Source organism: Euprymna scolopes, chromosome 33 (assembly GCF_053919585.1).
Source record: "Euprymna scolopes isolate OS-2025 chromosome 33, ASM5391958v1, whole genome shotgun sequence".
Taxonomy (NCBI): Eukaryota; Metazoa; Mollusca; class Cephalopoda; order Sepiida; family Sepiolidae; genus Euprymna; species Euprymna scolopes.
In genome coordinates, this window is record NC_136514.1 from 2,091,360 (window position 1) to 2,110,000 (window position 18,641).

At 34.9% G+C, this 18,641-nt stretch overlaps 1 protein-coding gene and 1 pseudogene across 1 annotated transcript in view; one reads left to right on the forward strand and one right to left on the reverse strand.

Annotated features, from left to right (window-relative positions):
- The window catches only part of LOC145258089 (synaptotagmin-15-like), a 906,872-nt gene that overhangs the window by 190,092 nt on the left and 698,139 nt on the right, over positions 1-18,641 (forward strand). The gene's annotated exons all lie outside the window — the stretch shown is intronic.
- Positions 5,740-5,878, reverse strand: LOC145258488 (U2 spliceosomal RNA; annotated as a pseudogene).

The window sequence follows — 18,641 nt, forward strand, 5'->3', positions numbered from 1 at the left end:
TTATTACAAAGCTCTCTGATTGGTCAGTGATAACTCGTTTGCATTATTGCAACACACTAAGCAAAAGTCATTTAAATTTATTTCAGAAAAAGAATTTTTTTTAAAATGCATCCAATACTTTTGCGTTTGTTAATTCATATTTTCCTTAAATACAACATTTCTAAACTTTGATTTTGTAATTACTACTCCCAATATAATTTAGAATAGTAATAGGCATATACTGACCAAATTTTTAGGTAAAATCCTGAACCCTAATTAAAGTGGCCCTATATATATATATATATATATATATATATATATATATATATATATGTGTGTGTGTGTGTGTGTGTGTGTGTGTGTGCGCGCGCGATGCCTTTATTACGTCTTAAGAGACAATGGTCACCCCTGTATCATCATTATCATTACTCTTGTGATTTTTATTATATGCTATGCTAGGGTTATGTATTTATATTAAATATATAAAAAAAAAACATGCTGCTGCGTCTCGTGTGCACGGAAGCGTTATCTGAAGTAGCCCTGCGCTATTTAAATACTTCTGCTTCGATGATATCCGACTTGCCATTACATTTCTGTTATGGCAGGCATTCACCTCCACCGGCGTAAATTTTCTTAGCCTTCGTCGCATAGAGACTCTGGAAGAGTAGGTTATTTCAATGGCGTTTCTGCTGAAGATTCCGTAGTAGTTATACCGACGTGTTTATATGTCTATGAATCTCTGTTTCACTCTCTACTATTAGATAAACGTTACTTTGTGTTTGAGAGTTGTTTCCTTATATGTTCCGAAACGGCTAAGCCTATCTTTTGAAAATTTCACACAAAACTAAATTATATGCCTGACAGTGTTCTTAGATATGCTTTGTACAGAAATTCATCAGATAAGTATCGAAAATCGAATAAAACCGATCTTAAGAATAGCGTTTCTCTCTTAAAGATAAAAAGTAAGAATTTTTAGAGGGGAATATTTTACATTACACTGACTAAAAGAGACAATAAAATCTCAGCAAATCATTTCTTCTTAAAAAAAAAAAAAGATTTATTATAACCTGGAGATATAGATTAGTAGTAGATAATTCGACTACACATCGGATGATCTCCTGTTCAAGGGCAGGCGTAGCTCGCCATTTTATTTTAATTTTTTCTTATTACTGAGTTCAATTCAGGATAAAAAAGAGGTACTATTTAAAATCGCCGCAAATCATTTCTTCGTTTCCATATTTAAAAAATAATCATTAATCAGAAATAACTTTTCCAGGGCATTCATCGTAAAGCCCAAATATAAGCTGACGTTATATTGTAAACACAGACGGAATTTGATAAAAGACATTATCATTTTTATTAAAAAAATTTTTTTTTGCGAATTAATCCACCAGGCAATTTCTTTTTCGGAATACATAATATGCAATAGAGGATTAATTCGATAATAATTCATACGCGATCTGGATAAATTAAAATATCATGTTTAAACGTATTTTTCGACCGGGCAACGCCGGGCTGCCAGCTAGTCAACTCTAAAAACATCTTACCAACACGTTTAAATTAATATTTCTTATTTTATTTTGATCTTACTACGTTTTTCTACCTATTTGACTATTTCTACATCTGCATATCTATGTGATTTGAATTGTTTTGTTTGTCTTAGAATAAGACTGACAAAACAATTCAATTCAGACAAGTTTTTGTGCGGTATGGACAGTCTGTAACCAAATTCAGGGATCCGAACAGAGAACATGGATTTGGTGGGAACTTATTTAGATTATCAATGTATTGCGTTTTTTTTTTCTGCGGGGGGGGGGGGTTATGATCTTCCTTTTTTTATTTTTCCTGAAGAATAAATTTTCTCTTTTTTTTACTTTTATGTATTTTTCTTATGTAGGCGACGCCGGATTCTTCAAATGTTTTTTTTAATCCCTTATCACGCTAATCACTCGTTGTGTGCAGTCAGCACCAACCCTATTCAGAGTTCAATCGGCTTCCTCCGAAGGAGGAAGTTTCATGGGAGTATGGAATTCACAAGCGGTCCCTAGTCGCATGTATATCCCCGTTAAGGGAGATGACAACGTTAGGTTTTTGCAACTTTTTGCAGGGAGGTGTCGACGTCCTCCTACATACAACACCTGGACTTCCCAAATTGGTCACCCATTTTAGTAATGACCAGGTTCAACGTTGCTTAACTTCGTTGATCTGACGGGAACCGGTGTGTCAATGTGATTATGCCGTATATAAAAATTTAAATAAAAACACATACGCCATAATCACTCGTTGGCAGTCTTTGCCCAACTTTTATAGTGTCAGGTTTGGCTCGCTTTCTAGTTTCGTTAAGTCTCAGCATCTTTATCCGATACCAATCCTTGCACGAACACCAGCCACTTGAAATCGCCAGCACCTTGTTTTGCGAGTCAGTATTCGTTGATTTTTTGTTTCTTATTCTCTTTTAAGAAAATGGAAGAAAAAATGGTAAATGACTTTGAACGTATGATAAAATACTTTTTTTCTACGTAGCCATTTTTAACGCCCAACAAAAATGTACGTCTTTTTGGTAAAAAAAAAAAAAAAAAAAAATTATGCCTTTCTTTCCTCAATTAAAAGTCACCTTTATTTCTCTTGGCAGTAAAAAAATGCTAAAATCAAGTTCTTTATGATAGTATTTAATTTACTCTTTGCGAGAAACCCCAAAGGGACAAAAAAATAAAAAAAAATAAAAAATAAATAAAACTGAGAAGTCACGTTTTAGCTTTTTTTTTTTTTTTTTTTTTATTACATTTTCACCCCAAACAAGGCAAATTGCCACTTTGGTGTAGGGGGCTACTATCAGGGGCAACAACTACTGGGGTACTATGTAGGGATTTGGGCAGCAAGGTGTCGGTTCACGTTACACTTGAACTTCTGCACGTCAGTACTGTTGGGGAAGCAGGGACCTGGAATGGAATTCCAGAGTCTTGCGGTTCTGGGGAAGAAACTATTGGAGTAAAAAGATCTTTTACATCTAGGGACCTCTACAGTGTGGGGGTGGGATCTAGTAGCCTGTCGGGTTTGTCGAGGGTGCTCGCGTCGTGGAGGCACAAGTGATTGCAGTTCGTCAGAGCATTCACCACTAAAATACTTGTAGAAAAGGCAGAGGGATGCAACATTTCGTCGATGGGACAGAGGCTGAAGCTTAGATGCCAGTTCAGGGCCTATCAGGTTTGCGACTCTCTTTTGAACCTTGTCAAGGAGCGAGAGACCAGTAGCAGATGCACCAGCCCAGATGTGGCAGCAATACTCCATACATGGGCGAATGGTGGCCTTATAGAGGTACAGGATACTTTCGGGTGTTAGTAGTTTTCTAGCACGGTAGAGAGAGCCTACCTTTCTTGCAGCGGCCCTGGCAATGCCTTCAATGTAATTGTTCCAACTCATGTTTCCTGTGAACGTTAGGCCAAGGAGTTTGAAAGATGGACTCTCAGATAAAGAGTCGTTGGCCATTGCTATGGGTGGTAGAGAGGGTTTCTTGTAATTATTGAATGAAACTAGTTTAGTCTTGGCAGCATTGAACGCGACCAACCACTTTTGTCCCCATTCCACTACAGATTGGAGGTCTTCCTCTAGTGTTTCTGCCATTTCTTTAGAAATGTGTTCATTCGTCTTCCTGTCGTGTCTGCCAAATAAACTTACGGGTGACAATCATTTTCATTATTTAATCTATTTTTAAAAAAAAATAATTATAATTTCTAAAGAAGAATTATGCATAATTGAATCTGTTATTTATTTATGTGTTTGTAGATTTTCTTTATTTATTAGCAGGCCGCCTGCCGCTGCTCTGTCCTAAAATACGCATCAATGTTATATTTTAAGTAATGCAGACTTCTTAATCGTAAGTATTAAACGCAACGTTAAATTCCTTAAATAAAATGAAATAAAAAAGATGGAAAGAAACTGCGGCATGTGTATGTGCAAGTATTGTTTGTTTTCTAAACGGTTCAATTCTTGTAAGAAAACAAAAAAATAATCGAGCTGATATTGAAACCAAAATTTAAAGACAGTGAGTCACTAAGCCAGCTAGACACGATATTTAAAAAGTGTTTTCTAACCTGATTATTCTTAACACGAGGACTCTGTCACGTGAACGGTAAACGCATGCGCATTCGTGAAATAGTTGATAAACAGATAAAAATTCGATGACCCCCCCCACGTACTAATTTTTAAATTTCGACACCTTAGCAGGCTGTTTTCCAATTAAAAGTTTTCTTCATTTTTTTTTTTTTTTTTTACACAGTGATCACCACTTATCAAAGCCCGGAAGCCACTCAGGGATAATAAGGGGTATTGCAAGTACATTACGTTAGTGTGGAGATTTGATGAAGTGTTTATATAAGGGGGCGGTTCATTAGGAATTTGTTAACGTTGGACTTGAACACATCCAAGTTGTAGTCAGGTGGGAAGCAGGCAGACGGAACATGTCTGAATACTGTTTATATCAATTTTTAAATCTGTAGATAAAAATTTCCTTGGGTATATAGGTTGAGAATTGTCCTGACACACACATTCCTACTTATATAGATATATAGATTTTTCTTTTGTTGAGATTTTAGATGGCCGAAAATGAATTAATTTCAGAGACTCGGACAGTGCATTAGCTCATCAGCTTTTACCGACCATTTTTTTTACCGACGATTTTTTTTTTACCGACGATTTTTTTTACCGACGATTTTTTTACCGACCATTTTTTAAAAATAAAAAGCTACTTAAACATGATCTCAAAACACACACGTAGGATCATCCTGTGCATAAAAGTTGTAGCTATATAAGAGATGACTTTCTATGTTGTAGGAACTTCTTGATAGAATAGCCTAAATAGGTATAGATGCGTTTCATTGTAGCATTTACAGTGCTGCATTCGTACTTGTCCTCCACTGTGTGTGTACCGCTATGGATTGGTCATTAGTATTAACGGTCCTGGATATGACCTTAAACTATATCCAGTGGTGAGGCCCCATCTTGCAGGCTTTGGGAAGTGTGGAGCCACCCTTTAATTGCTATTGCTCCCAGGTCCACTCTGGTAATACTTGTTAGGGTCCCAACTATGGGTTGAACAGAATCCGACTTGAAAACAACAAATATATTTTATTAAAAAAGTTTTTCTTCAAAATCTTTGGATTCGGCATTAAATAACCTGAAAAGGGTTGATATGCCGTAAAACAAAAACAACCTACCAACCATCATTAGTATTACAATAAACACTTAATAATCCTAACAATAACCGTCCTGGGAACGGCAACCAATTTTTAACACGATGATAAACGCTTAGTGATTAGTGCAACCAATTTATAACACTATGGGTATATTTACTTGGAAGTCTTTTTTAATGAGTGACTGCATACCTGGAATTGGGTGTGGTATCTTCTCCGGGTGCTCCTCCATTTCTCGATTATGCCCTCTTTTTGTTGGGTTCTCGCCAAGAAGGTTGATAGTTTAGCAGACTAAACAACGCGCAACACAGATTGTAATATATACAAGGCTGATAGCCATTAGTCGCGTGCTCTCGTGTAATGAATGAATGCGTGAATGTAGGACTGACATGAAATTCTTAAAATGACTTAAATAAAAAGCAAATGACTTAGAATCACTTTAATGAAATTAAGGATGGATTGAATGACCTTAAGAATGACTTGAATGCTTAAAAAATAACTGGAATCCTTTAAAAACAACTTGAATGATCTGGAGAATAACTTGAATGGTTTTGAGACTGACTGGTTGTAAAGTGGGTGATCATTTTACATTACATTAATACAGAAAAGTGATCCCTCACTTTATATCACAAAGTTACAAACATAAGTACAGCATGTAGTAAGAACAGATACTACACTTTGATCTTGACCAAAAGGCCAAGAAAAGCGGTATTTATTTGTTCCCCTACCGAGCAAATTAGGCACAAGGCCGATTTTTAATGTGAGGAGTGAAGGGGGAATTCCCAGGGAATAGGGGAGCTTGATAGTGACAATTGGTATGAAGGGTGGCCCCTACATTGACCAAGGTCTTATATGTGGGGTTTCACCCACATATGGTCTTTGCTTGCAGTATCTGCTGGAACAGATACTGCACTTTGATCTTTATATTTAATTTATTTCGTTTAAAGAAAAAATTACAATTAAAAAATTCCAATATAAAATTAAAAAATTAAAAAAAGTAAATTCTCTAAAAGACAAACAAATTTAGGCACAAGGCCCTATAAGATCTGGGGAAGGGGAGTGTTGCAGGGTCTTTGTAACTAAAGTAAAAATGGAGTCTTTGGCGACTTTACTCTTGACTGGAAATATTTACCACAATACCTCATTCACTCTGTGGAATCTAAAGCTAACTAATGAAACCCCCAGCGTTTTTGCAAAAACGATATATATACAATTTCTGTATGTGTGTGTGTGCGCATTTTTTTTTTTTAATTAAAATGTGTGTGTGTGTGCGCATTTTTTTAAAAATTAAAATGTGTGTGTGTGTGTGTGTACTACACTTTGATCTTGGCCAAAAGACAAAGAAAAACTTAAAAAGCTAAGAACATTATCTATTAGCAATAGACCTGTGATTTTAACCAAAAAGGCCAAGCACAAAAGTGTTACGGACAGACCGACAGACCGACCAACGGACCGACCGACCGAGGAGTGACTTATAGAGTCGCTTGCACGCGACTAATAATACAAGGCCACCATTCGCCCATACAAGGAGTATTGTTGCCACATATGGGCTGGTGCATCTACCACTGGTCTCTCCCTTTTGGATGAAGTCCAAAAAAGAGTCAATCTAATCGGTCCCGCTTTATCAACTAAGCTCCAGCCCCTGTCTCATCGCCGCAATGTTGCATCACTGTATCTATTTTACAAATATTTTTATGGAATGTGTTTTGATGAACTTGTTTCACTTGTACTCCCTCGACGTGCATATCCCCGACAAACCTGTTTAGCAATAAGATCTCACCCCTTCACAGTTGTTGTCCCTAAATGCTAGAAAGCTTTCTATTCTGCTAGTTTCTTCCCTCGAACAGCTAGACTTTGGAATTCCCTTCCTGCTGCCCGCTTCCCTGACTGTACTGATATGCAGAAATTTAAATGTACCATAAACAAATATCTTGTTAATCTTTCTTAGACTTGGCCCCAAATAGTAGCCGCTTACGTCCAAGTGGCGATATGCTTTGTAAGGGGTGAACATGAGTAAAAGAAAAAAAAGAAAAAAAATCTTAATTATTTATTTTTACAAAAAGTATTCACAATAATTTACAATTAAAAATAGACAATTCATAACAATTAAACTTTTAGCAATTAAACTTTTAACAATTAAACTTTTTACGATTAAACTTTTAAAGAGCTTATCTAACCTTAAATAACTGCTGAGGAAGAGGAGTTCCCCCTTTTCGGAAAGACAAAAATATACGTGCTCACTCCACGCTTGCTGGCTGAGAAAGAGAATGAGTCATCGCGAATTGCATTATTGTCCCTACCCCTGTATCCTTCTGCCAGTGACCAAACCACTTCTCGGCTACGGGGGGGGGGGACAACGAAGTGGCATTTACAATATATAGTGCCACATCTGCACAATAACAAATTTACTATTTTTTCAGCGTACCTCTGATAAAATTGATCATATCTTGCGTGTTTACACTTCTATCCACGTCAATGTCTTTGCTGATTTTAATGTAAATGATGCTCAATTCAAACTACTGCGATGATTTTTTTACCATGTTTTTTTACCATGTTTTTTTACCATGTTTTTTTAACCATGTTTTTTACCATAACACCAGTTTTTACCATGATTTCTCCTTTACTGTAAGATCTATCACTTATTGGGGACAATCCTACTCGGGAAATAAAGTTTTTTTCTATTTTTACTTGAAAGTCGCCAATAAGGCTAGGAGGCCACTCAAGGATAAGGGTTAATAAGAGTTAGGTAGTAGGTGATACAACATGATCAATACTAGTAATATCATTTCCTCTTGAATCTCACCACTCATCAAGGCCAAGAAGCCACTCAAGGATAAGTGCTAATAAGTGTTAAGTATTTGGTGAGACAACTCAGTGATAATCAGTAATGGTGGAACGTGAGTAGGCTTTTGTTATTTAAGAGGACAAGTAAACAAAAACTTATTTACATTGGACTTGAAAATTGTGAAGTAAATGTCGGCTGCAAAGATAAACGGTGTTATTAGCGTATGCAGTGTGATGGTGTATGAGAGTGAAATTTGACCACCGAAGAATGGGGATATGCGTTGCATGAAGAGAGAGAAATGATTAAAAATGAGACGCTATATGTGTAATACGAGTCTTAGATCTGATGAGAGTATAGGTAGATTAAATATAGACTGCATAAAAACTCATGTGCAGAACAGGAGACTTTGTTGATTTAGTCACATTCGAGAAATTATGAGTGTTTGAGTAAATGTAAACTAGTTAATAATAAATAATAATGGAACAGCACTAACCCTTTGAGTGTTTAACAGGCTTCCTCCAAAGGAGGAAGTTCCATGGGAGTATGAAATTCACAAACAGTCCCCAGCCGCATGAACATCCCCATTAGGGGAGATGATGATGTTAGATTTTTGCAACTCTGCAGGGAGGTGTCGACGTCCTCCAACATACAACGCCTGGAATACCTAAATTGGTCACCAATCTGGTACTGACCAGACTCAACGTTGCTTTACCAGTGAGCTAACGAGAAGTGTTGTGCCAACGTGATTATGCCGTATACATATTTGCAATAACACAGTGTTTTGTGAGAAAATATGAAAGAAGGCGATAATGATAGAATTGATAAAAATTCGAACAGATAGGTGTGTTTGGAAATCGATTTATAAAAGTCAATCAGCATACGTAGGCATGTAAAACATATATTGTACAGAGGATGACGATGATGATGTTGTACAGATGATGACGATGATGATGTTGTACAGATGATGACGATGATAATGTTGTACAGATGATGACGATGATGTTGTTGTTGATGATGATGATATTTTTAGAGCTGACAATGCACTATAGAATACAAAAAAATGCAAAAAAAAATAACAAAAACAAACAAACAAACAAAAAAACTAAACCAAACGCAACATTTATTAAATAAAATTCGATGGAGCAACAAACGCTCTTGCTCCATGGAATTTTAACCAATAACTACGCTATTGTTCTTTCTGTTCTTTTTAAATTCTTCTTAGATTTATTTTCATACTTTTACAAATATCTATGTTTGCATTCTTAAAACCATATCTCGTTACCTGGGCAGCGTCAGCATTTAAAATGGATGCATATTTTAAAAAAGATCTATCGACAGGGAATCTGTAAAAAAACGAACTGCCATTGTAACCAAGGATCACCGTTTTGTTTATAACAACAAAAAAAGTGTTGCGATTATTTTCTTTAATTTTTCAGCTTCTATCAATCGCCATAATTTTATTTTTTAACAATCTTCGTATTAACCATATTCTTCACAATCTTCGTCTTCTTCACGATCTTTGTTTTAATAATATTCTTCACAATCTTTGTGTTAACAATATTCTTTTACAATCTTTGTGTTAACAATATTCTTTTACAATCTTTGTGTTAACAATATTCTTAAACAATTATTGTGTTAACAATATTCCTTCACAATCATTGTGTTAACAATATTCTTTCACAATCTTCGTGTTAACAATATCCTTTCACAATCATTGTGTTAATAATATTCGTTAACAATCTTTGTATTAACAATATTCTTTCACAATCTTCGTGTTAACAATATTCTTTAATAATTATCGTGTTAACGATATTCTTTAACAATCTTCGTGTTAACAATATTCTTTTACAATCTTCGTGTTAACAATATTCTTTAACAATCTTTGTGTTAATAATATTCTTTAAAAATCTTCGTGTTAACAATATTCTTTAATAATCTTCGTGTTAACAATATTCTTTAAAAATCTTCGTGTTAACAATATTCTTTAACAATCTTCGTGTTAACAATATTCTTTTACAATCTTCGTGTTAACAATATTCTTTAAAAATCTTCGTGTTAACAATATTCTTTAACAATCTTCGTGTTAACAATATTCTTTAAAAATCTTCGTGTTAACAATATTCTTTAACAATCTTCGTGTTAACAATATTCTTTAAAAATCTTCGTGTTAACAATATTCTTTAATAATCTTCGTGTTAACAATATTCTTTAAAAATCTTCGTGTTAACAATATTCTTTAACAATCTTCGTGTTAACAATATTCTTTAAAAATCTTCGTGTTAACAATATTCTTTAAAAATCTTCGTGTTAACAATATTCTTTAACAATCTTCGTGTTAACAATATTCTTTAAAAATCTTCGTGTTAACAATATTCTTTAAAAATCTTCGTGTTAACAATATTCTTTAAAAATCTTTGTGTTAACAATATTCTTTAACAATCTTCGTGTTAACAATATTCTTTAACAATCTTTGTGTTAACAATATTCTTTAACAATCTTTGTGTTAACAATATTCTTTAACAATCTTCGTGTTAACAATATTCTTTAATAATCTTCGTGTTAACAATATTCTTTAAAAATCTTCGTGTTAACAATATTCTTTAAAAATCTTCGTGTTAACAATATTCTTTAACAATCTTCGTGTTAACAATATTCTCTAACAATCTTCGTGTTAACAATATCTTTTACAATCTTCGTGTTAACAATATTCTTTAACAATCTTCGTGTTAACAATATTCTTTAACAATCTTCGTACTCACAATATTCTTTAACAATCTTCGTACTCACAATATTCTTTAACAATCTTCGTGTTAGCAATATTCTTTAATAATCTTCGTGTTAACAATATTCTTTAACAATCTTTGTGTTAATAATATTCTTTAACAATCTTTGTGTTAGCAATAATCTTTAACAATCTTTGTGTTAACAATATTCTTTAACAATCTTCGTGTTAGCAATATTCTTTAATAATCTTCGTGTTAACGATATTCTTTAACAATCTTCGTGTTAATAATATTCTTTTACAATGTTTGTGTTAACAATATTCTTTTACAATGTTTGTGTTAACGATATTCTTATCACTCGTTCTGTTAACAATATTTTTTACAATCTTTGTGTTAACAATATGTTTTTACAATCTTTGTGTTTACGATATTCTTAACAACGTTTGTATTAACAATTTTCTCAACAAATTTGTGTTAACAACATTCTTAACAATCTTTATGTAAACAAAAGTCATCACAATCTCGGTGCTAAAACTATTCTTTTTCAGTGTTTGTGTTAATAATGTGTTTAACAAAATTTGGGTCAACAGTATTCTTCACAATCTTTGTGTTAACAATATTCTTTTACACATTTCGTGTTAACAATATTGTTTTACAATATTTGTGTTTACAATATCGTTTACAATATTTGTGTTAATAATATTCTTAACAAACTTTGGATTAACAATGTTCCTAAGATTCACAATCTTGGTGTTAACAATCTTCTTTTACAATGTTTGTTTTAACAATATTATTAACACTCTTTGTGTTAACATTATTCTTTTACAATCTTCGTGTTAACCATATTCCTTACAATCTTTGTGTTACCTACATTTTTCACAATCTTTGTGTTAACAATATTTTTTTACATTAGTAATGTTAACAATATTCTTCACAATCTTCGTGTTAACAATATTCTACACAATCTTCATATTAGCAATCGTACTCTTTTAAATGTTCTATGCAATCTTTAAAAATATTTTTACAACTGATTTATTAATATTGTTCAGAATCTGTTTTAACTCTGTTTTCACAATTGTATTCTTAATAATAGTCGTATTTTGAACAACAGTCTGCTAGAAATTTACTTGCAACTTAGTGTATCCTTTACCTTTACAAAGCCACTATTTGCACATGAATGGAGTATTGTTGTTGGTGCATCTATCTGAAGTCTCTCTTTCTTGTAAGGTGAAAAAGAATCTTTAATATAATTGGTCCTACACTGTGAACTAAGCTCCAACTCCTGTCCCATCACCGCAATGTTGCATCCCGGTGTCCGTTTGACAAATATTTTAATAGAATGTACGAATGATGAATTCGCTGTGGACAAAAAAGATGATGCGTAATATCGAAACAGATACTACACTTTGCTTCTTTTACCAAACAGGTACATTTAACCTTCACGTCTTCTTCTTCTTCTTCTTCTTCTTCTTCTTCTTCTCTTTTTATTTATGTATCGAAACCTGTGTCCACTGGAGCACAAGAGTTAAAACTATCATCATTTGGAGGATCATGACCGTCACGAGAAATTCTGAAAGAATCAATAGAATGCGATTTTCTTCTTAATCTTCGAAACCTTGTTTAATCTGTTTTTTTTCCTTCGTTTTTATCTTCTTTTTCTTCTCCTTGTTCTTCTTCTATATCATTTTTTTCTTTTTTACGTTTTTAATCCCCATTTGTCTTATTTCACCTTTTCTTTTTATATTAAATCTTATTTCTTCTTTGGTGTTCTTCCAATATGTGATCGAATGCTTTCTAATCCCGTATATGATCTAACGAGTTATTTCATTTCCGATATATGATGCACACAGTGTAACGCCACCGCTTGAGTTCCTAGAAATGCAGCTCATAGGCCAATCGACGTGTAACTGGAGCCGTCGCTAAATGCTATAATACATAACGACTCTCATTACATTAGATACACTCACTAGTAGATATATAGTTGGGTGCATATGTGTGTTTGGTTGAGTAATAGATTGGACGCACCGAACAAGCGGAAATGAGAAACAATGTATTGATTTGAGTTAAGATTGATTTCCGAAGGGAATGCTATTTACTTTAAGATTTCAATTGATGACAAAAGAAATTGTCAACTAAATAGTTACGGTTAGTTAGAGTTAATTGTTACATACCACATTGTAATGTAAACCACAAAACAGTTCCAAGAGTCCGAGCAAGGAAATCCAAGTGAATCAGTATGAAAAAAAGGTATATCTTAAACTTTGGAAGCCAACTACGAAGATTAATTATGAGCTTTGAGATGTCCCGGAAAAGATAAGATAGTTACAAAATGAAAACAAAGCCATACTTAATAGAACAACCGGGCAAATGATACGATCAAGGCACTTTTGGACAAAAGGAGTCGTCAATTTCGAAAGAGGTAAAGTGAGACCTCTAGTTTACGGCATAAGGGTGGCTGGATAAAGCAGATGACGTGGATCAGGGGATGAATACCCTACACCCAAAAAGTAAATGCCAAGAAGATCAGAGAGGGTCTGATCTAATAAATAAATAATAATTGTGAAGTCAGTTGGAAAGGCTGACTAAAGTAGTTTTTTTAGTCTGATCTTTCTTAGTGGTTGTGTAGATATAGAGAAAAAATGTACTAGAATTTAAAAATGCGTACATTTTTTGAAAATAAGGGTGATAGGAATGTTAAAGAACAGCCGCCTGTTCTTGTAAGTGAGTAAATATGAGATGGGATAGCCGAGGATTTGAACTTGCGAAGCTAGATTTGGAATTGAGAATTCCAACTATAAGTTAAAATAAATAATAAGAATGTTATTGAAAATGGAATGTAGAATTACCATTGTTTAGTTCACATCAAATAGTTAGATATCTGTTTATTGAAAAAGGAATGTAATGATGAATGTTGTTTCTGTTAAAGAAATTAAATTAAAATAAGGAATTTAAAAACGGACAATGGAAAATATTAAACATATTTGTAAAGTGGGTTAGGAAAATTAGGTTAGAGGAATCATATCAGGCCATGAGTATGATATGCATATGTTGGGAATGCAATGACTTTGTGAGTTCTTAATATAGAGAGCTTTAGTTAAATAAGTCAGTCAGAGAAGTCAGTTAGTCAGGGGAGAAGAGAGAAGTAAGTCAGAGACAGAACTGACATGGAACCTTGGAAGCGGAGGGGAGAAGAAAGAATCATGTAGAGACTTGAATTCCTTGATGCAAAGCCATTGACCGGTCGAAATGGAATAAACGAACAGCTTCATCTTTTTGTAATATTCGTGTTCGTGTTATGTTATTCAACAGAAAAGGTATTGTCAATTTATATTATAAGAACTTTGTGAAAATCATCATATCAAAAATAGGTAAAGAAATATATGTGTCAATGTTATAGAAACACTCCCATTCAAAGAACTGTCAAACAGTATAAATGCCAAACGCACTATTTCTTGGTCTATCTATCTATATATTTATATATTTCCATTCATCTAAAGTGTAATACATGTCAGTATCAAAATGTCTCTGTCTCTCTCGTTATATATACCTTGTCTATCTCACACACAATATGAACTCTCTAATTTGAACACACAACAAATATATAACATCAGTCATCTTCTAATAAGAACCATGCAACACACATATTAAACAGCACCCTTACTTTTTCACCATTTGATTTGTCTTTTATTTTACTTACTTTCCTGGAAGTTAGATACAAGGTCAAGTATAAGTTTTTTATGAAAACGAACAATATTTAAACTTGGTGCTTAAACTTTAGTCTGTTAATAACTTAGCTACCATCACAATCTTTATTTTTTCTTTCTGTTTTTCCTATTCTCTACTCTCTAGTTAGTAATCTTTCTCGTTCGTTTATTGCGATCTCTAATTTCATCTTTCTATTTCTTTCGTTATGAAACATTTGCTTCGTTTATTTATTGATTTCCTTCCTACCTTTTCAAGACTTCCCAGCCATTCTTCATTGTACACTTTTCGACTTCCTCTTCTGCTTATCAGGTCTTATATTTAATAATCCTGATATTTATAATTATTCTGAACGAACCGAAAAAAAAAAGAATTGAAACCAGGCTTGCCTAAAAAAAAATTAAAGTAAAAAGGAATAATTAAATGTGAAGCGTTAAGATGATATAGTACACGCTTCTGCCTTTCTCTAGGGAGAAAGTAAGAGAGAGAGAGAGAGAGAGAGAGAGAGAGAGAGAAGGAACGATAAATAGAGTGAGAACGATGGCGGGAAATTTTAATGTGAAGCGTTAAGATGATATAGTACACGCTTCTGCCTTTCTCTAGGGAGAAAGTAAGAGAGAGAGGGAGAGAGAGAGAGAGAGAGAGAGAGAGAGAGAGAGAGAGAGAGAGAGAGAGAGAGAGAAGGAACGATAAATAGAGTGAGAACGATGGCGGGAAATCGAGACGAATATAGCCGGCTCTTTTCTTACGCCAAGTATACCCATTACAAATCGGTCTTTCGACAATCAGTTTGATAAAGACTGGATCATTATGAGGCTTGTGTTCCATTTTCTGCCAGGTTGTGGTATTGCTTTGTTCAACTTTTAAACTTTGTAAAATATTGAGTCGGGGCGACGCCGACAAAATCGGAGGCAAGCACACGCGCACATTTCAGATGATCTATATTCTTCTGTCCTATAAAAATGACCTGAATTGTAATTATCATCGAAAACAAAGAAAGCAAGGAAAATTAGAATTGCATAATGCAAAATAATACAAAAATAATTAAATATTTTAAATATTTACATTTCAGGAATGTCTTCTGATGTATTTATAAGACACGGATAAAACAAACAAAAAGAGAGGAAAAGAAAGAAGAACCGGCAGTTGCCCAGCGTGAGTGACAAGTTCATTCGTCACCTCACACACACACACACACATACACACGCACACACACACAACGCATCTTTACCGCTAAACGCATGTGTTCTGTTTCTTCTCTCTCTCTCTCTCTCTCTCTCTCTCTCTCTTGTCAATGGCCAAAAGTGAATTGTAAATAAACTTGTGTTGACAAAATTCATCTCTGTTGATTTTAAAAACAACAAATAAATTGTATATTATTTCGCAAGCATGTGTAAATTGCAAACTAGAAATTCGTCTGTGTTGATTTTGAGAACAACAAAAGAAATTGTCAGGTGTGTATAATTTCGCAAGCATTTGAAAAGAAAAAACTAGAAAATGATACATACATTCAATAACGCACTTCTTGCTTTGGGAAAGTCTTAGTTTGTAAGTAACTTCCTGTAGCAGTCTTATCGGGGAATGCCGATATGGTTGTGCATACAATTTTTCAGAGGTCAGAGTTCACCATCCCTTGTCCATTGCCTAATCTCTGCACCTTCCAGCCTTGTGTCACATCTTCTCTCGCCTGGTTGATACTAAATACACTCAGGATTCTTCAGAACTTCAGTCGATCAGCAGTTGCATTCCGAGTTGCTTGGTTCGAGTTCTGTCAACTTCATCTTGTTTTCTGTTTTTCTGTCACTTTTCATACTTTTACATTTGCGATTGTCATTATGAATCCGTTGCTAACCCAACTTCACATTCTTTTCTAGTTCATCTATTCTTTTTGCGTTCACCTTTAATTCTTTTTATTGATTCTCTGTGACCAATCATTAATTTTTTTCTATTGTTCCTCTCTTGTATATCTAAGTTGCGATTGTAGTATAACTGGATTATTCTTCAATCTCAAACATGCATCAAGTTTGTCGGCAGAATGAGCTGATCAATTTTGTGTAGTCGCAGTGGTGAGGTGGCAGACGAGGTTTCCGTATTCTCTTCTCTCTGTTGTTTAACACGTCTGCTTCTTTCATTTTTCATTTTACTAAGATTCATCACTTACTAAGAATGAAAAGACACTCGAGGATAAGGGGTAAATGAGTGCCGGATGGACGGTAAAGCAGCACTGTAACAATTAGCAATGATGGTGCAAGTTTAATAGAACCCACTTATTTAAGAGAACATACATAGATTTGTTTATATTGGACTTGAAAGCGACTATGTTGGAATTAGCTGAGAAGCAAAAAAAAAAAAAAATCTCCCGTCTTTTCTCTCTTACTTTCCCTCTCTGTACAGATCTAACCAAGTATGCTGACCTGTTCCACAAATCCCAAAATCCTCAACATGAAATATCTCCAAAAAAAAAAAACACGAATAAACCTAGAACCCCATCCTCCAACGTAGACCCCTACTACCATGTCTCCTTCTTCAACGTCAGAGGTCTACGTTCCAAACTTCCAGAGGTTGAAACCCAATTACAGGAGACAAAACCAGACATATTTTTCTAAGTGAAACTGGAATAGGGCCGACCACCTCCCTAAATGAGATCTTAATTAATGGATACTCTAACTTAACATCTAAATCTGACCTTTAAGATCGCCATGGGCATGAAATATGTGACTACATTAAAGATGGCTTTCCATGTGGTAGGGATATCTCCAGAGAAGACCCTAATTTACCTTATATGTGCTTCCGGGTTGCACTTGCTTACACCACCGCATTTATATTTGCTCTCTATCGCCTGCACAACAGCAGGGTTACTATCTTTAAGAGTATATCGGAGAAAATAGACCACATCCTGTCTGCTCATCCCGCGGCTAACATCCACATTTGTGGTGACTTCAACGTCCATAATGTTGAATGGCTGACCCACTCAAATAAGACTGACGATGAGGGGAGGTTCTGTCATGATTTTGCCATTGCCTATGACCTCACTCAGATTGTTTGCAAGCCCACCCGTCTGCCCGATACTACCGGTCAGTACGCAAGCCTTCTAGACCTCTTTCTCTCCACTTCTCTGGAGCTATGCTCATGTGCCGTTCTATCTCCTCTGGGATCCTCCGATCACTCCGTTGTATCAGATAAGATAAAAATGAAATATAATAAGTCTACAGATGTACCTCTCCACCGTACTGTATACTGATACTCTATGGCTGACTGGGATAGCTTCCGTACATTCATATCTGATCTACGTCTCCATTCCATGTTTAAAAAGGAAGTGTCCTCTATAGTATCAGACCTGACCGAATGGTTACTTGTTGGCATAGACCAATTCATACCATCCAAAAAATTCCAACAAAAACCTAATAGGCAGCCATGGTTCTCCCCTGAATGTGCTGCTGCCATCGCACATAGAAATCATTTTTTCCATAGCTACCAACGTAATAGATGCAATGAAACTAAAGCTGCTTTCAGGACCGCCAGCAACCACTGTAAAAGAGTAATAAAAAATGCAAGAGAGCTATATGCTCAATCAGTTAAATCCAAAGTAGCTGATCAGCGGCTTGGTTCCTACCAGTTCTGGCAAATAGCAAATAGGATCCTGAACAGAAGTGTGCGTTCTATCCCAACCATTATCAATGGTCCAGAGGTCATCTCGTCAGCTTCAGACAAGGCCAAACTATTTTCCAAGAACTTTGCAGCAAATTCTACCCTATGCGACGAACGCCATCAACTCCCCGTATTTCCTCCAACAACACACAACACGCTAGGTAATATACAAATATCTGTGCGTGAGGTCGCCAAGCTAATCAAGAACCTTGATTCCAGTAAAGCAACTGGCCCTGACGGCCTTCCAATTATAGTATTAAAAAAGCTGCAACCAGAACTTGCCCCCATACTTACAAAACTGTTTAAGCGTTGCCTTAAGGAGAAATGCTTTCCAACACCCTAGAAAACCTCATCAGTATGCCCTGTATTTAAGAATTCAGGTGATAAGTCATCTCCCTCTCAAGTTGCTGGAATCCATATTAAATAGAGAAGTAGTCAACCACCTCAGCAGAAATAACCTTCTTAGTGACACGCAATATGGTTTCCGTTCTGCTAGATCTACAGCAGACGTGCTAACAGTAATATCACATAGAATTAGCAAATCTCTCGACAAAGGCTTCATTTCTAGAGGAATTGCTCTTGACATATCAAAGGCATTCGATGGCATAAAGGCCT